Source organism: Diaphorina citri, unplaced genomic scaffold (genome assembly GCF_000475195.1).
Source record: "Diaphorina citri unplaced genomic scaffold, Diaci psyllid genome assembly version 1.1 scaffold912, whole genome shotgun sequence".
Classification (NCBI taxonomy): Eukaryota; Metazoa; Arthropoda; class Insecta; order Hemiptera; family Psyllidae; genus Diaphorina; species Diaphorina citri.
Window position 1 is genome coordinate 9891 of NW_007378343.1, and position 18319 is coordinate 28209.

At 38.0% G+C, this 18319-nt stretch overlaps 1 long non-coding RNA gene across 1 annotated transcript; it reads right to left on the reverse strand.

The window, feature by feature from the left end:
* Nucleotides 1-4594: 4594 nt before the first annotated feature.
* Nucleotides 4595-17547, reverse strand: LOC113468978. The gene is made up of 2 exons (XR_003392540.1): nucleotides 17232-17547; nucleotides 4595-4669 (listed from the first exon to the last, which is right to left on the reverse strand). It is a non-coding gene; the product is annotated as an uncharacterized LOC113468978 (long non-coding RNA).
* Nucleotides 17548-18319: the final 772 nt, after the last annotated feature.

The window sequence follows — 18319 nt, forward strand, 5'->3', positions numbered from 1 at the left end:
GGGACAGATTGGCCGCCCTGAAAAATGCCCTCAAAACCCCTAAAAAATGTGCAGTTATTAGATACCCATTTTCATAGAAAATAATACAAAAAGACTCTTCAAAAACCTTGATCTAAAAAGAAACGAACCTCTGAACTTCAATAGTCCATGAAACGAAGACCGAAAATCAAGGTTTGTGGGACAGATTGGCCGCCCTGAAAAGTGCCCCTGCAGAGGTATGTATGTGAACCCCGGAGCCCGGGGCCAATATTTTCCCCTGGGGCACGTGACGGTTGATGACAACTCGCATGTAATTTCCATTTGTAGAACCCATCGCCTCGTCGCTTATTGTCACATATTCTACATGATTGTCAGTTTCAACCTTTTTGTTTCCAATGAATTTCGCATCCTCGGGTGCATTTCCTGTATTGAGCGCTCGCCAAGCGACCTGAGGGGGGGAGGGTATTGAAAGGAAAATATGAAAATAGGTGCATTCCGAGTGGCAGGGTTTTTTCCTTCCATTTATAGACTAATATCCGGGGGATTCTAGCTATTTTTCTACCATAATGCCTACAGGGTGAAAGGGAAGATCGGAAGGTACTCCGCGTTTGTGATCTTGGAATGATGCTTGAAATTCTTAGAAATACGGACTGTTCGATGCAATATCAAGCGTATATATACCGAGAGGCGCGCGAACGTCAGGAGTTTGATCACTTTTCAACGAAGGTTAGAGAAAATACTCTACTCTCATTGGATAATGGAATTTCATCCGGGGGATTCTAGCTATTTTTCTACCATAATGCCTACAGGGTGAAAGGGAAGATCGGAAGGTACTTCCCCTTCTTCTTCTTCCCCTTCCTCTTCTTCCTTTATTTACGCTCGTCACATTTCAGTTGTTGCTCTCTATATTCATTATGTTTGTAATTCTGTATTATATTGATATAATTTCCATGTAAAATTGTAAAACAAGCAAACGTACATTTTTGTACAAATAAATGCTTTATTGAATTGAATTGAAATTGAATTGAACTCCGCGTTTGTGATCTTGGAATGATGCTTCAAATTCTTAGAAATACGGACTGTTTGATGCAATATCAAGCGTACCGAGAGGCGCGCGAACGTCAGGAGTTTGATCACTTTTCAACGAAGGTTAGAGAAAATACTCTACTCTCATTGGATAATGGAATTTAGAATAACTATCGGTGTTGAACTGTTGATATTGCCTAGCACATCGATAATGCACCTATATAGTTGTATAGTACCACAATCAAGCTTCGGTTTGCCTTTGGATTACGATGGCTATTTCTTTTAAATAAGTATTGTAAAAGGTATGCAAATAGTAAATTGCAGTAGTAATCCTAATAGAAGATAGTAGTAGCCATTGTATGACAAAATATGGAATATTTTGCATCACGTCATAATTTTACGATGACGCAAAGAAGAAAACCTTCCAAGTTATTTTCCTTTTTTCCGCATAGCTGCTATGATAAATGAATGGATTTGCTAGGACATTAGTGGTGTTATAACATTTGGCTTCATCTTCATCTTTGAGTACAATTCATCACTTCAACGGTATCACTTGGCAAACGTCACAGGATGGTGAGACGCTCCAGTATTTAAAACAACACTCGAAGTTCTTTATCGTTGAAATCATCTTCTTATCTGCAGAAAATATGGTTAACGAATCAACGTGGCTACATGACTATATCCTAGTAGAGACCCTGAATTCTGCAAAATCTGTATTTCCCCCTTTTTGATTCAAATTTTCAAAGACAACTGCAGAGTGGAGCGTGCAAAGTGGGGAGCGACAGACAGCGCGCAGATTTTTAATGCATTTTTAATTTGTGCATGCAAAAAAGTCTTCTCTTGATGATGCTTTCATTCTTTTCCTCTCTTTTTCATACTGCTAATATGAAAAAACGTGAAGCAGAAAAAGATAAAGGACTTTGTCTGTTTCCTGAAAACACAGGAGACGAGAATTATGATTTTGAATAAAGAAAGGAAGAGGGAAGTAGGGAGGAGACAAAGGGAGTGGAAGAGAAAAAGCAACATGAAAAGAAAGGAAAGAAACAGAAAAGAAGCATTGAATGAAGAAGGACGAAAAGCGAGAGAAAAGTAGAAGGAAGATAGTAGTAAGCAGAGAAGGGGATGAAGGAGAAAACCATCATGAAAAGGAAGCAAAAAAGAACCAGAAGACAACAGAAAAGGAGAACCAGAGACTAGAGAAGGTAGACGAAAGAAGGCGAAAGGAAGGAAAGCAGGAGCAATGAAGGTAGAGACTGTAGAGAGACATTTCAAAAATCTCATTATGCGTCTGTGACATATTTGTGTCTGTATGAACACAAGACATTCCTGATATCCTAATACAGACAGCAAACAGGACACATCTGGGGATCTGGGTTTCCAGTTCAGAGGTCGTTGAATTCCGAAGCACTCAGCCTACGTTCTCTTTGGAGGATCCAAATCGCGTGTTGAATTTGTGTACTACTTGTATCTATCTACCAATGCAGTTATGCACTTTTTCTTCTTTTTTACTTACATTTGTACAATGTTTTTATCAAAAGTTTCAAGGAAAGAGTACAAAATGTGTCTGAAAAAGACATCTAAGCAAAGTATTTCTTCTTCCTTTTGCCTCATCCTCTTCTTTTCTTTTGCTTTTTATTCTTCTTCTTTTGGTGTCTCTTTGTATGCAGTTCATCGCTCTGGACTAATTTGAATCTCATTCATGTTTCATAAAAAGAAAGAAGAAGAAAAAAAAAAGAGGCTCGATGTGAGATAGCATGAAGCTTTTCATGCATGGAAAAAATAAAAATAGAAAAATGCCGCTGTCCGTAGAGAGAGATAATTTCAAAAAGGTTTTTTTTTTTTTTTCTTTTTCTTTTTTTTTTTCATAGAAGAAAGTTTTGAAAGTCCGACAAATGTGCTGTTAGGTACTTGTGGTTCCTGAAAACGGCATTCCGGTTCATGGCGTGGAATTAGTTTTGTTAGAGAAAAGTTGATTGTTTTGTGAGTTCCAGTTTGACTCACACATGGGTTACTGTTGGATTGTCTACCTATTATTTCTTCTTCTTTTTCTTCTTCTTGTTCTCCTTCTTCTTTTCAAGGGGTTTGATGGAATAACTGGGAAGGTCTTTACTGACGGGGGGTTTACCCACCGTTCGGCGGGTATAGCTTATCGACTCACATTACCCTCAGCCTCATCCAGCTGGAGTGGGTCTGGGAAAAGCAGCACCACGCGTGATAGCACAGATAGTCACCCATTCGGATCCCAACCACACTCACTTATTTCTACTTGATCAAAAATACCTTCAACCGAGAATCCCTGGTAATGCTGTGTTCATTCTCCAAGCTCGAATTCGGCGAAACCCCAACTCCATTTCAAACCTCCATCTCTGCCACAATAGAACGTAAATTCAGCAGCAAAAACCACACACATCATGAAATAAGACGGAAAATGAAAAATGACCCAGGTCTGTGTCGACGGCTAGATATGAAGAGGAGATATTAAACCAGAAAGGGAGAGAGAAAGAGTAGGAGGGAGAGAGTGGAGGGAAGGGAGGGAGAGAGAGAAAGTCAGGAATTTAATACTTGTGATAAGAAGGGATTGAGAAGCTGGAAGCTGACATTCCTGGAAATCCATGGACATGGCAACTCCATTTCAAACCTCCATCTCTGCCACAATAGAACGTAAATTCAGCAGCAAAAACCACACACATCATGAAACAAGACGGAAAATGAAAAATGACCCAGGTCTGTGTCGACGGCTAGATATGAAGAGGAGATATAAAACCAGAAAGGGAGAGAGAAAGAGTAGGAGGGAGAGAGTGGAGGGAAGGGAGGGAGAGAGAGAGAAAGTCAGGAATTTAATACTTGTGATAAGAAGGGATTGAGAAGCTGGAAGCTGACATTCCTGGAAATCCATGGACATGGAACACGAGAAGGACGTTCTAGTTCAGTGCATTCCAGAAACTTGTCTCCCGGCTTTTATATTATGTGACAAGACGAATTCTCCGTGTCTCTCCCTCTCTCTCTCTCTTTCTGGTGACAAATTGAGAGAAAAGTCGAGCAAGAATGAACTATGGATGAGAGTTTGAGATGAGAGATTATCTCCCTCCCTCCCTCTCTCTCTCTCTTTCTGGTGACAAATTGAGAGAAAAGTCGAGCAAGAATGAACTATGGATGAGAGTTTGAGATGAGAGATTATCGTCTTCTAAATGTGAAGAGTCTGCAGACAGTAAGAGCCTTGACGAAGTAGCTGAGTGTCCCTTTTCACAATTCTTCCTGAACTGTTCTGCCTATCATAATTATCGGCAGTTGAGAGCACACAAGGAAGTGCCTGTGTCTGTACCGAATGCACTCCTAATACCAGGGGCTCTTGAGTTGGAAGGAAGAGCAGCACATTCCTATTTGGATAGCTGGAAAGTAGCCAGTCAGAACTAGCTACTTAGGTCTCCATTGGAGCTCTTGCAAACTATGTACTTGTTAGTTTTTAAATTTTAACACAACACCACACCTTTCAAGAATGGTTTCTCCGACTTAAAATGTAAGAAATATACTTGGTTCTGATATAGCTTTTTCAAATCTCTTTTTGACAGTTTTATCAAAGAGTCAAATATCTCCTCGTGTAAGATAAAAAATGTATATTCTCTATACTTATCTCTGATTTTATTGGCAAGATATACCTAACTACCTTTGCGTCCAAGAGAAGGTTCTGTACTGAGGGTGATATAGGCTACTTAAAACCGTCACATTCTATCCTGATTGAAAATGGCAGCGCTTCAAAGGCATGCCTCTTTCGCCGCGCTGATCCTGTACAAAAGACGGTTCAACCACTAGTCTAGTCTAATGTTTCAACTTCCAAATCTACTTCATCTGGACTTGTCTTCAGGTTCCACCGCGGTACTCAGACTCGGGGCATTGTTCATGTAGTCTATTCTCTCCAAGATCATCCATGCATGACACTATGGACCATATTAACACCCTATCTGTGATTATACAGTGTCATTGCTAACTGTGTTAATTGCTTCCACTTGTCTAATTATTGACTATGCTTTGATTACATATCCCATGTTATTTGTTCCCGGCACTTTACCTGTTCAAATGAACAACATGGTTGCATTGGTTGTCAATATTTTCATCAGGAACAAAATAGAGTAGGTATGTTATTAGTAGTGTGAGAAGTGCCTTGTGCAGTGTGCTTCATAGAGAATTTCTAAAATGAGCTTCAATTAGAGAAATGTTAACATCAAAGATAAATTCAAAATATGAACACCAAAATATTACTTTCCAAGTTTACTAATAGTTCTACTATTCTACTAACTGCTAAGTTCATTGACTTTGTCGATAATAGCAGTTCGCAAGTTCATATACCTAAGTACCTACAATTACCTTCATTCATAAATGTATATCTCATACTGAACACCAAAATATTACTTTCCAAGTTTAGGTACTACCTAATAGTTCTGCTAACTGCTAAGTTCATTGACTTTGTCGATAATAGCAGTTCGCAAGTTCATATAACCAAGTACAATCACCTTCATTCATAAATGTATATCTCATACTTGCAGAAGATGATGTAGGCGCTATGAATTGGGTTGAGTTTCCCTCAATTTCATTACAAAAAATTAGAGAAATGTTAACATCAAAGATAAATACAAAATATGAACACCGAAATATTACTTTCCAAGTTTACTAATAGTTCTACTAACTGCTAAGCTCATTGACTTTGTCGATAATAGCAGTTCGCAAGTTCATATACCTAAGTACCTACAATTACCTTCATTCATAAATGTATATCTCATACTTGCAGAAGATGATGTAGGCGCTATGAATTGGGTTGAGTTTCCCTCAATTTCATTACAAAGCCCAAAAAGGAAAAGCCAAAAGCATTCAACATTTCAAAGAATAAAATTAAGAAAAATCCAATCTTGTTAATAGAAATGAAAAGAAAATATTTGATCTAAATACGAAAATAAACAATAATAAAATTACCAATAAATTTTATTAACAATAAAATATCTCTTGCTCCCGACCCTAAAAAAGGCAGAGCAGATTTCTCGAGGAAAATCAGGGAAAAAGAGTGGGAGAAGAATCTCAACTTTTTGTTGTTATATTTTGGCAATGAAGCCAAGTGGATTGGAAATAATACGATTACTTCCTTTTGAGAATTTGGAGTTTTTTTTCTCCTCGTGATCAGAGGCGACGCGATTATTTTGATCGATCGTAGATGTGGGAGAGGTACACATGGTGTTAATAACTATGGAATGGAGTCGATTGTAAATTGGTTATTGAGGCTGGTACCTATTTTATCTCTTAAGGGGTGGGTCTTGAGTCTTCACTTAAGGGCTGTGGACATGGAAAGTAAGTACCTGCTTGAGAGCTGGTTAAGAGAGTTTTAACTTGAGAGCAGTTGAGAGCTACCCTCAAGGAGTACTCTTCACTTGAGAGCTACCATTAAAGAGTAGTATTCACTTGAGAGTTAGATAGAATCCTAAAGTTGCTTGAGATAATCTAGTTAAGATAGTTAACTAAGTATTAGTGACTCAACAGGAATAAAATTTCAGTTGTAGAGGTGTCAGTAATTTAGTTTGTCCACATCGGGTACATATTCCTGTTTTTACTGAACAAATCAACTATTACTAATGGCCGACCTTAACACTGAGCGTTAACACTTAGGTACATACCACTGAGGTTTTCTTTGACGTCACCCATTTGATTTACACAGGCCAGTATTTCTTGAACTCTGGATTAACTGAAAACTCTCTATGGTATAAGATCGGGCATAAATCCCGCACTGGCTCTATTGTTGTTTGCCACCAGGAGTCCCACATTATGGATTTAGAAGATCAATTCTCGGTTTCACCTCTGCGATGGATAATTTCCTTCAAATATCGACTTTAGATTCCTTAAGTTACTTGAGTGCTTGAGATAATCCAGTTAAGATAGTTAACTAAGTATTAGTGACTTAACAGGAATAAAATTTCAGTTGTAGAGGTGTCAGTAATTTAGTTTGTCCACATCGGGTACATATTCCTGTTTTTGCTGAACAAATCAACTATTACTAATGGCCGACCTTACCACTGAGAGTTAACACTTAGGTACATACCACTGAGGTTTTCTTTGACGTCACCCATTTGGTTTACACAGGACAGTATTTCTTGAACTCTGGATTAATTGAAAACTCTCTGATGTGGTAAGATCGGGCATAAATCCCGCACTGGCCCTATTGTTATTTGCCACCAGGAGTCCCACATTATGGATTTAGAAGATCAATTCTCGGTTTCACCTCTGCGATGGATAATTTCCTTCAAATATCGACTCTCAGAGGCGACGCGATTATTTTGATCGATCGTAGATCGTGGGAGAGGTACACATGGTGTTAATAACTATGGAATGGAGTCGATTGTAAATTGGTTATTGAGGCTGGCACCTATTTTATCTCTTAAGGGGTGGGTCTTGACTCTTCACTTAAGGGCTGCGGACACGGAAAGTAAGTACCTACTTGAGAGCTGGTTAAGAGAGTTTTAACTTAAGAGCAGTTGAGAGCTACCCTCAAGGAGTACTCTTCACTTGAGAGCTACCATTAAAGAGTAGTTATTCACTTGAGAGTTAGTTAGATTCCTAAAGTTACTTGAGTGCTTGAGATAATCCAGTTAAGATAGTTAATTAAGTATTAGTGACTTAACAGGAATAAAATTTCAGTTGTAGAGGTGTCAGTAATTTAGTCTGTCCACATCGGGTACATATTCCTGTTTTTGCTGAACGAATCAACTATTACTAATGGCCGAACTTACCACTGAGAGTTAACACTTAGGTACATACCACTCAGGTTTTCTTTGACGTCACCCATTTGGTTTACACAGGGCAGTATTTCTTAAACTCTGGATTAACTGAAAACTCTCTGATGTGGTAAGATCGGGCATAAATCCCGCACTGGCTCTATTGTTATTTGCCACCAGGAGTCCCACATTATGGATTTAGAAGATCAATTCTCGGTTTCACCTCTGAGATGGATAATTTCCTTCAAATATCGACTAATGCGCTCATGTTGCTAACAATAACTTTCCCTCCATGTGACGCTTTGAGAACAATTGAGAGCAATGGGTCTCTAATGAGTCCAATGTTCGTGGTGGCATAGCTATTGGCAACTGTGTTGCTCCAAGTACCGAAGACGACTGGAGGAATCAAGAAAAGCGTCAGTGTAAACACGAGAGCGAAATGTTTGACAGCAAACCCATGCTAATGAATTCATTAGAACTGATGGCGTATGAATGGTGAATGTGAGGTTTAATAAGGAGAGCAAGAGCGTGCTTCAAATATTAACAACGAATGTGTCCTACGTCTCATCCAGAACTACTGTGCCACTCAACAAGTAAAATAACTTGAGAGCTCTCTGAAGGCTCGTCCACACCAGATTTATTGACCGAAAAAAGAGAGGCCTGCGTTTTAACTCGACAGTTTTGTACTGGTTTAGTATGAAGTAACAGCTAGTGTTAGCACATTAAACGGACGTTTAAATCGCATAAGGCACTCTCCGAGTCCGAATGTAGGTATAACTTCTGTATACCCATAGATTCCTGACCTATTTATCCCGAGGATTCTTGTTCCAGAAAACACAAGACGCCTCTCACCTCTCATTCATTAGCTGACTATTCTACATAGTTCAAGTCGCCAGATACTGAAACGCTTGTTTGATATAGTGCGCAATACTATATCCAAGACCTTAGACCAAGACATAAACGTGTCAGCCTGTCAGACTCTTCTTCAGTGATCAAGAAGGAAAGATGAGATGAAGTGCCTACATTATGTTCAGCATAGAACAGATGGAAACTAATCTACATATGAACAGTAAACAGTGTCCTGATAAGATAAGACTTAAAAGCAGGGCTGAAGCTTTGGGGTTTTTGGACCTCCGGAGTCGTAGATGGAAACTCATCTACATTATGAACAGTAAACAGTGTCCTGATAAGATAAGACTTAAAAGCAGGGCTGCAGCTTTGGGGTTTTTGGACCTCCGGAGTCGTATCTATGTAAAAAGCTTGGGTGGAGCTGGAGCTTGGCACATCTTAGGGACCCTTTCTCCCTACATAAACCCTCTAGATTGGACTTTTTATGGATGTGGTTAATCTAGCTAGCGATTCAATATATTCAAAGAGTTCATCAAGAATTCAACTGATAAAAGATTCTGCTCCAAGTACCGAAGACGACTGAAGGAATCAAGAAAAGCGTCAGTGTAAACACGAGAGCGAAATGTTTGACAGCAAACTCCGGAGTCGTATCTATGTAAAAAGCTTGGGTGGAGCTTGAGCTTGGCACATCTTAGGGACCCTTTCTCCCTACATAAAGCCTCTACTCTAGGTTGGACTTTTTATGGATGTGGTTAATCTAGCTAGCGATTCAATATATTCAAAGACTTCATCAAGAATTCAACTGATGAAAGATTCTGCTCCAAGTACCGAAGACGACTGAAGGAATCAAGAAAAGCGTCAGTGTAAACACGAGAGCGAAATGTTTGACAGCAAACCCATGTTAATGAATTCATTAGGACTGATGGCGTATGAATGGTGAATGTGAGGTTTAATAAGGAGAGCAAGAGCGTGCTTCAAATATTAACAACGAATGTGTCCTATTTAGATAGATTTCAAATAAGATGGAAGGAACTCGTATAAAAATAGATAACAATAGACGGTGTTTACAAACAAATAAAGAACCAGTAATTATAAGAATAGGAATAAGTGATCCAACATTTCTATATGCAGCAGATTCTCGCACAATTGAAGGTCTGCTTCAGACTACCAATAAATGAAAAGATGAAAAATTGAAAATTGAAACCCCATCGCGGATTTTCCAGATCATCCTTTCAAACTCTCATCACATCATAGAATCTATTCCTGTAAGAATTGGGTTCTTTGAAAAAATGAATCTTTTCAACCTCATAGGATAGGCGCTCCTACGATAGCAATAAATATACTTTCGCATCAACTATCACAACATAATCCCCGAGAATAGAAGAGTAAAAAGCATTCGATTCACCGAATGAATACTAGTCGAAGTCATTCAATGAAAATGAATAGAAACATTCTAAAAACATGAGAGAGCTCAATGCTAGAACTCCCTATATGATTGCATGCATGGGAATTAATGAAGAGACGTTCGCAATGTACGTGAAGTATTACTTGAGATCCGGATGAGACTAATTCAAAGAAAACGACAAGTCAATCCATGTGATGATGACACGTGTTACAGTATAGGCGCATGCTAGGCTGCTGTTACATTGGATCAGATTACCAGACGATGTCGTAGGTAAAAATCTAAAAGGTATTTCCAAATGTTGTATCGTTCAAAATATTCGGGGGGGAACAATGTAAGCAGACGTAGAGATCTACTGCCCTTGCTTAGGTCACGCGAAATTCGACTTGAAAAGGTTTCGACCTACCGTTACGACCTGGTCTGATCCAGTGAAACCGCAGCCTTAGAGATGAAACGCTATAATTTGGATACGAGTATAAAATGTATAGTTATAAACCGTACAATTTGAGCTCATAATGACTGCTATTGAAGAAAAGGGATAACCTTGCTTTGTATTGAAAACTAACCTTGGAATAACTTGAATATTGTATTACATATTTACTAACATAAGAGTGGGGGCGGGAGCAGGGACATTGTTGCCAGCTTGTCAGTGTGCCAGTCTTGAGCAATTTTTATACGTTTGAGAATGGTAATTTTGCGTAGATATGACAACGTTGTAGTCTCTCCTAAATTACAATTTTTTAGGCTAAGGTTCTGGCAAAGCCTTTCGCATGCTAAGCCTCTAATACAAATGGTTCCTAGAATTCCTACTTACACATATGTACCTACAATCCTATATACAAAGAACCTTTCAAAATCCAAAAGTGTACATTTTTGAGCGTGAAGAATATGTATTTCAGGCTTTTATAATTATTCAAATATTCATGCTTCATAGGGAATCATAAGATGTTCTGAGTTGGCACATGAGCATTAACAGTAAAGCAATATTTTAACCAATAAAGCTCATCGTTCAATACTTTTGAGATGAATCGCTAATCTACAACATTTCTATGAGTTGGGAATCTTTTGATCCTACACCCAGGGAGGGAGTCCCATTACAGAAAGACGTAATGTTACTTCTACCTTGATGTACTTCTGATATCATATACATATCACTGATATCACTATCATACTTGTAGTCATTTTTGTCTTTTTCGTAAGAAAGTAAAAAATACAATTACCTACCTAAGTAGGTACTACACTAAATACTTTGATTATAGGTAACAACATAGTACCTACTTATTCGTGAGGTCTTGTTTCTAGGTATTTGGCAGAGGTACCTACTAAATCAATTTATTCTTGGCTACCTACCCACTTATTTCCTTTTCCCATCGTTAATGGTGGGTACTGGGTAGGCATTACATTATTATCTGCAAGCGAAAAACTACTATATCCCCTTCCTAGTAAGTATAGTAATCCAAGTAGGTAAACGTAGATTAGGTCGGTTTTGTGTTTATTTTGTATGTCAACAGAAGGAAGTAGCTATTTATATATTATCTTGGGTGAACTACAGGGTCTAAATACAGGCAGGTACTGGTTATAGTAGGTCCTGGGCTACGAGTATATCAGGGTCGAAAATTCAAGTCAACTTTGAGAGGACACATTCGAGAAACTGAGTAGAGATTAGGACAGACATTTTGAATTATGTCTTATACGCGTTACTCACGCTCAGACGGTCTGAAGCTTTTTTCACCACACAGTTCAGACTTCCGACTGTCTCAGTCTGTCTGAGTGCTGGTCTTACGAATGTGTGACATTACGTTCATTTTTGATCTTTGGGGGATATTCCCATATGAAAACTTACCGAATCCTCCCAAACTTAAGGATGGGCCATTGGGCTATCTTACCACTCATATCTACGGTTGTCAGCGTAAAACTAGTCTCTTACCTGGAAACATAAAAGAAAAGTCAGTATGAGTATTGAGTACAGATGAAATTCAATAAGAATAATCTAGATTGTTAAGCTGTGCCCACACATATTTAGTCAATCTCGTCGATAGTCGATCGACGAAGTGAAGAGGTGAATCTACATATATGTTGTCGAGGCAGTGTACGGTTTCAGTCAATGTCGATTGACTACATAGGTAGTCGTACACCATATTGCTTTGCTGTTCATTGTTTGACATATTTGTGTTGACGTATTCCAGTCCTACATATTGGTACCGTGTGTATGTTGTACGTAGGTAGGCAATGTGGGGTAATGTACATACTTTGAATTTCCACATAAACACAACTGTTGCCTCGTGTGACGTCATAAGTATTTTCCCGTCCTATCAGTAAACGTAATAATTTTCAGTAGAACCATTAATATTCATGAAGTGTATTAATTTCAAGCGAACATCAATACGTTCGAAATTTGGAAGCATTTTCGCCATATGAACTCCAATGAGGCATCCGATAGAAACAGATACACATTGAGAACGGATACGCAAGATGATGTAGGTATACTCTTAAATCTTCCTGACTATTCAGCCCAATTTGTGTCTGGACTGAGTCGACAAATAGTGTCTGCATGAGAAATTCTAGTGCTCACCAGTACTACTGGTCCAATAGGTATGCTACTTATCTTATTTGTTACCCAATACGTCTAAGCCCTAGGTCATCATGATTAGACTCCTTCGCTACAAAAGGATAGGACTAATGAGTCTCCGAAATAGAATTAGGGTCTTCCAAATAGGATAGGATGCATCATCAGGTCTTAATCTCCTTAAATGTCCCCCGTTTGTTCCGTCATCATCCGTCATGGCACCTAACAAAGTGAATAATTGTTTTACAAATCAGCGGCGGAGCTCAACACAAGTCCGGATATGTAACAGCTCGTTCAGACTGCCACGTTACGGCGTGGCACGTCGTATTAAATGAGAGCTATCACACTGGACTATGGACGTCAAAATGTGGCAGTTTGAACGACCAGTAACAAGATTTCCAAGTGAATTTTGATGTTTTTCGACAGGGAATTATGAAAGATTCTACTCATTCTACGCAATTGCTCGGAATTGGGAATAAAAGAAAATGTGTTGAATCTATTTTATCGAGGCAGTGTGCACGGTTCAGTCGACATCGATCAACGATCGGTCGACTATGTGTGGACACACCTTTAGAACAGATGCGTTTGAACGATCAAGAAAGGAGGAAATCTAAAAGGTTCCATCCTTTTATTCCTATGCTGTAGTTCCTGATGGTGAGCAAATTATCAGGATTATTATTTTGTCATCTAAGTCATTATATTTGTGCACATAACTACATAGATAAAATACGCAACTACAATCCTACATAGATTAGCTCTAGTTTCATAGATTCGTAATTGTATCCTGTCAATAAATAGCGTCAGCATTTGGACGTCAAAGTTAAACTTTTAATGACCTCTCATCAGTAGAATAGTTCTGTCATCAGCATTTTTTGTAATGACAGTTTTTTGCTGGAGGGATCATGAAAATGGAGTTTCCCCAGAGTAGAAGTTCTAATGGGACAAGTTTATGACACGTTTAGAACATAGTTCTGGTGCTTTATTGACACTGTCAAAGTAAAAAAGAAATTTTTTGTAATGACAGTTTTTTTGCTGGAGGGATCATGAAAATGGAGTTTCCCAGAGCAGAAGTTCTAATGGGACAAGTTTATGACACGTTTAGAACATAGTTCTGGTGCTTTATTGACACTGTCAAAGTAAAAAAGATCTAATATAGTTCCTATATCACCTACATCCATCATTTTCCAAGCCATGGTTATTAGTTGTGCAACTAAAACTCATATTACAATGGCAATAGTCTCTGTTTTACTGGGTAGCTTACTGTAACTGATGATGTTGACAACTTTGTTGGAAGCAAGATGAGAGGTGAGAATTTATGTGATTTATCTCATTGGGCGATTTAGCTGACTCAAATATCCACCCCTTGATTTTGTTTACACTGAAAATACATTCTAGGTAAGCACAGTGTGTCATTGTGTAAAATTTTGTTCAGTTAAAATTCAGCAATAATGAATTACCGCTCACAATGTCATAAATAACAAACAGTTGTTCCCTGTCGGAATGTTCAGTTTTGATGGAAGTTTCCGACACTCGAGTGTTCAATTTAAATTTTTCCGATGTTGAACAATGACATTTAATTATGGTTGCAACTATGGTTTTAGGTGGGCTTAGAAACGCGACAGCAAAACTCATTAGAGTCTGTAGAACCTATGCATATGGACGAAACGGAGCAGCGTAACAAGTGATAATCTTATATTATAAGAACGAGATCCATTCACTCATTCACATTTCACAGTTCACATTTCACACACTGATCGCTCTATCTCTAGAAAGTACCTGTGCTAAATATTGTAAGAAAGCTCTAAAGCGTTTGGTACACGAGCAATGATGGATAGGAAAATAGGGACTTAGCGACATAGGGAGTAGATTGCGTGATGATATATCTGTAGTCTTGTTGCTCGTAGCTCTGTTAGTTTTAGGAACTTTTCAGTTCTACGGCGAAAGTACCTGGGAAATTCAATTCAATATTATCAGAACTAACTTCAAATTACCTTTTTCATTTGAATACTTTTTTGAAGGAAGGGTCATTCCTGTCTATTTCCTTTTACACCTCCACTTAATATCAAGATAACAAGAAACTACAAAGGAAAATCAGCGCCCAATACAATATACAATTGACCTGACCGCATACCTAGGAACTGCTATGTAGAATTTTCTTGTAGACAGTGTAGGTATAAGTCAGAATACATAATTCGATCAAAGAAAGCCCTAAATTCAAAAGTTCCAACGCAAACACGCCAATCAAAGCCGCGTTACCTCCCACAGGCGAACGAAAGCCCCGTGACCCCATATACCGTCTGTCAATTACCTATGATGGAAGCGAACTAATAATTGGAAAGCGCACATTAATAATGAATTTCTCATTTCCTCCGAGAAACGAAGGAAAACCTGAAGAAAACTTAGCGAACAACTTCAACAACTCTAGCAAGAAAATAATAGAAAGTAAAAAAAAGTAGACGTTGAAAACTACTTTCATAAGCGATGTAATCGTGTTATATTTCTTTCTCTATTTTTTTTTTTTCTGTTCTTTTTCTAATATGTAATTTCCTGTAACAAGTTTTTCATTTGTTTTCCTTTTGCTTCCTCTGCCCGGACGTTTTGTGAAGACTTAGATTCGGTTAAGCAGGCATCTAATAGTCATTGTGCTGAACAGTGCGTGACTAGGACTAGTAATAATCCTTCATCACAATACCAATGACTAAATTTAGTCTCAAGACCGAACTCAGACAATAGTTCGGACTTTGAAATTTAAATTTTAAACAAAACCATGAAAAGTTCAAATATGTATTTTGAACATGGATGAAAGTAGAAAGTCAGAATTATGGAAAGCCCCCCCAACTCCAATATTTCAGTGGACGAATTATGAACGCCAATACCCAACTCAAACAAAAGACCCTTGTACAAATAATAACAAACAGCACAAAATATGAAATGAAAACATATGGACGTACAGTGGGCTTTATTGATTAATCAGGCAAAACAATGAACGAATTATTAATCAAACAAGAGATAAATTTTAATGTTGTTTCCGTATTATTTCAATCTTGTCGATATGAACAATTGAACATTAGCGTCAATTGTGTGCGTGCAGTGTGAAGTATTTTGCCTACGATGTTTGTTTTTGTCAACACTGGTGTTAACTCTATTTGTTTCAAGTAGTTGGAGTGTTCCTAGGTTTTCACCAAGTTTGTGGAGTTATGTTTCGCCCATGTCATTGACCTGTTCATGTAATGCTCCTCTTCACTATCTGTGAACATAGGTATATTTGGACACACTTTTACCGATTCTAGCATGACTATTGAGAATCCCTTATCGGTTATACCTACCTACAGCTGATGATAGGGATGATGCAGTTTTCCATCTCTGTATCTACCTATTTCTAATCTAGGTCAAAAGTTTTGGACACGATTACCATCGCTGTCAAAAACTCTCTGCCACTATGCTGATTGCTGACTCTCCCTAAAGTTCTCTCAATTGCTGTCGACCCTGACCTAGCTATCCAATCAAAGTTTCACATGCTGAATAGAATGTGGAACACATTGGGTATGAGCACATTTGAAAATCCAAGCCATTGTTGTGCAATTGTGCATCCATATGGAAATCAAGTGCATTGTTTTGCCATTCACACGGAATACAATCCATTCTGCGAGATCAATCTTGGCGTCGCGTCGCATGCGCACACACAATTAACATATCAAAAAATAATGTACGCAAAATACTCGTATATTATGTTCAAGTCTCTTTGTGGATGTGGATTTACATAATTTTTGATTTGCTTCATGCCGTTATGGGGTTTGGTGAACTATGATGGTTAATGGATCAACACTTCAACATCTTCATAGAAAATTTTCATTGATTGAAATTTTGAACCATTTTTAAAGGACAAAGTCCACATTTTGTCAATTCTATGACACCTGTACGCAAAATACTGATAGTCGTATATTATGTTCAAATCTCTTTGTGGATGTGGATTTACATATTTTTTGATTTGCTTCATGCCGTTATGGGGTTTGGTGATGATGGTTGATGGATCAACATTTCAACATCTTCATAGAAAATTTTCATTGATTGAAATTTTGAACCATTTTTAAAGGACAAAGTCCACATTTTGTCAATTCTATGACACCCAGTGTACACTTAACATGAGGTAAGAAATCATGGATTTACTCGTAAGAATCTGGGTATAGAACCGTAGATTACACACCTAGGGAAGAGGATTCAGAAACAAACAGATGGGAAACTTCTTAACATTCAAGTACACAGGTAAGTAAACCGATTTCAATTTCAATTAATTCCAGTATAGTGCATTAATTTATAGTACAAGAAACAAACAGATGGGAAACTTCTTAACATTCAAGTACACAGGTAAGTAAACCGATTTCAATTTCAATTAATTCCAGTATAGTGCATAGTAATTTATCAGTGTGTCCTCGCTAATTTTATAAATTGCTACTTCCATATGACTGTTAATAGCTGCATCCTCCAGCTTCAATGCTAATAACAAAACTCTAACCAGTCGAAACACAAAGGATAACAGCAGTGTGGCATTAGAGCAGGAAATAGGCGAAGGTTCTGGGAACCTCCAATGAATAGAGAAATAATTTTGATTTAATAATTGCAATGGAAAAAAATCAAACATGGCTATGTACGAGAATACCTTTACGGTTGAGTAACTATTGGATTCTTTGGTGTGTTCAGTTGTTCAGTATGTTACATTTCGTTAGGAATGTTAGGATTCAAGCAGTAATCCGGGACCAACTTGCTGACGTGTGACAGGACAAGGGCCAAGTTTTTACTTTCCTATAAATAATATCACTGTATATCCAAAGGACGCCGTCGGGTGTATTGTTAACAAAGCTGACAAAACTTGTTAGTTGTTAACTTGTTAGCCTCTCCTTAAAGTTTCATCTTTTTCAAGACTTTAGTACCGATCTAAAAGAGAAACTTTGAAAATTTTCCGTCTCTGTGACAGTTATTTTCCCTCTTTATTAAAAAAAAAAAAAGTAAAAACATCTCCTCGTGTAAGATAAAAAATGTATATTCTCTATACTTATCTCTGATTTTATTGGCAAGATATACCTAACTACCTTTACGCTTCTAAATGTGAAGAGTCTGCAGACAGTAAGTGCTGAGTGAGTGTCGCTTAGCTGAGTAGCTGAGTGTCCCTTTGGTTTGCTTTCTTGAGTTGGAAGGAAGAGCAGCACATTCCTAACTAGCTACGTAGCTACTTAGGTCTCCATTGGAACTCTTGCAAACTATGTACTTGTTAGTTTTTAAATTTTAACACACCACACCTTTCAAGAATGGTTTCTCCGACCTAAAATGTAAGAAATATACTTGGTTCTGATAGCTTTTTCAAATCTCTTTTTGACAGTTTTATCAAAGAGTCAAATAAAGTAATTAAAATAATTGAAGGGGACCTCAAAACCTAAAATAATTAAAGAATACGCCTTGATTATCGTGCCCTTTTCACAATTCTTCCTCTACTGTTCTGCCTATCATAATTATCGGCAGTTGAGAGCACACAAGGAAGTGCCTGTGTCTGTACCGAATGCAACTCCTAATACCAGGGGCGATCACAGCCTAACCGGGCCCTGTAACTCCAACAATAGACCCCTCATCGCATTGCAACATTTTGTTACAACAAGAATAAGAGAATGACAGGTACATATTAATAACGTTCTCGAGATATTTTGTTTAAGAGACAGATACACACACAGACGGACTAATGGCTGAAAATTTGGA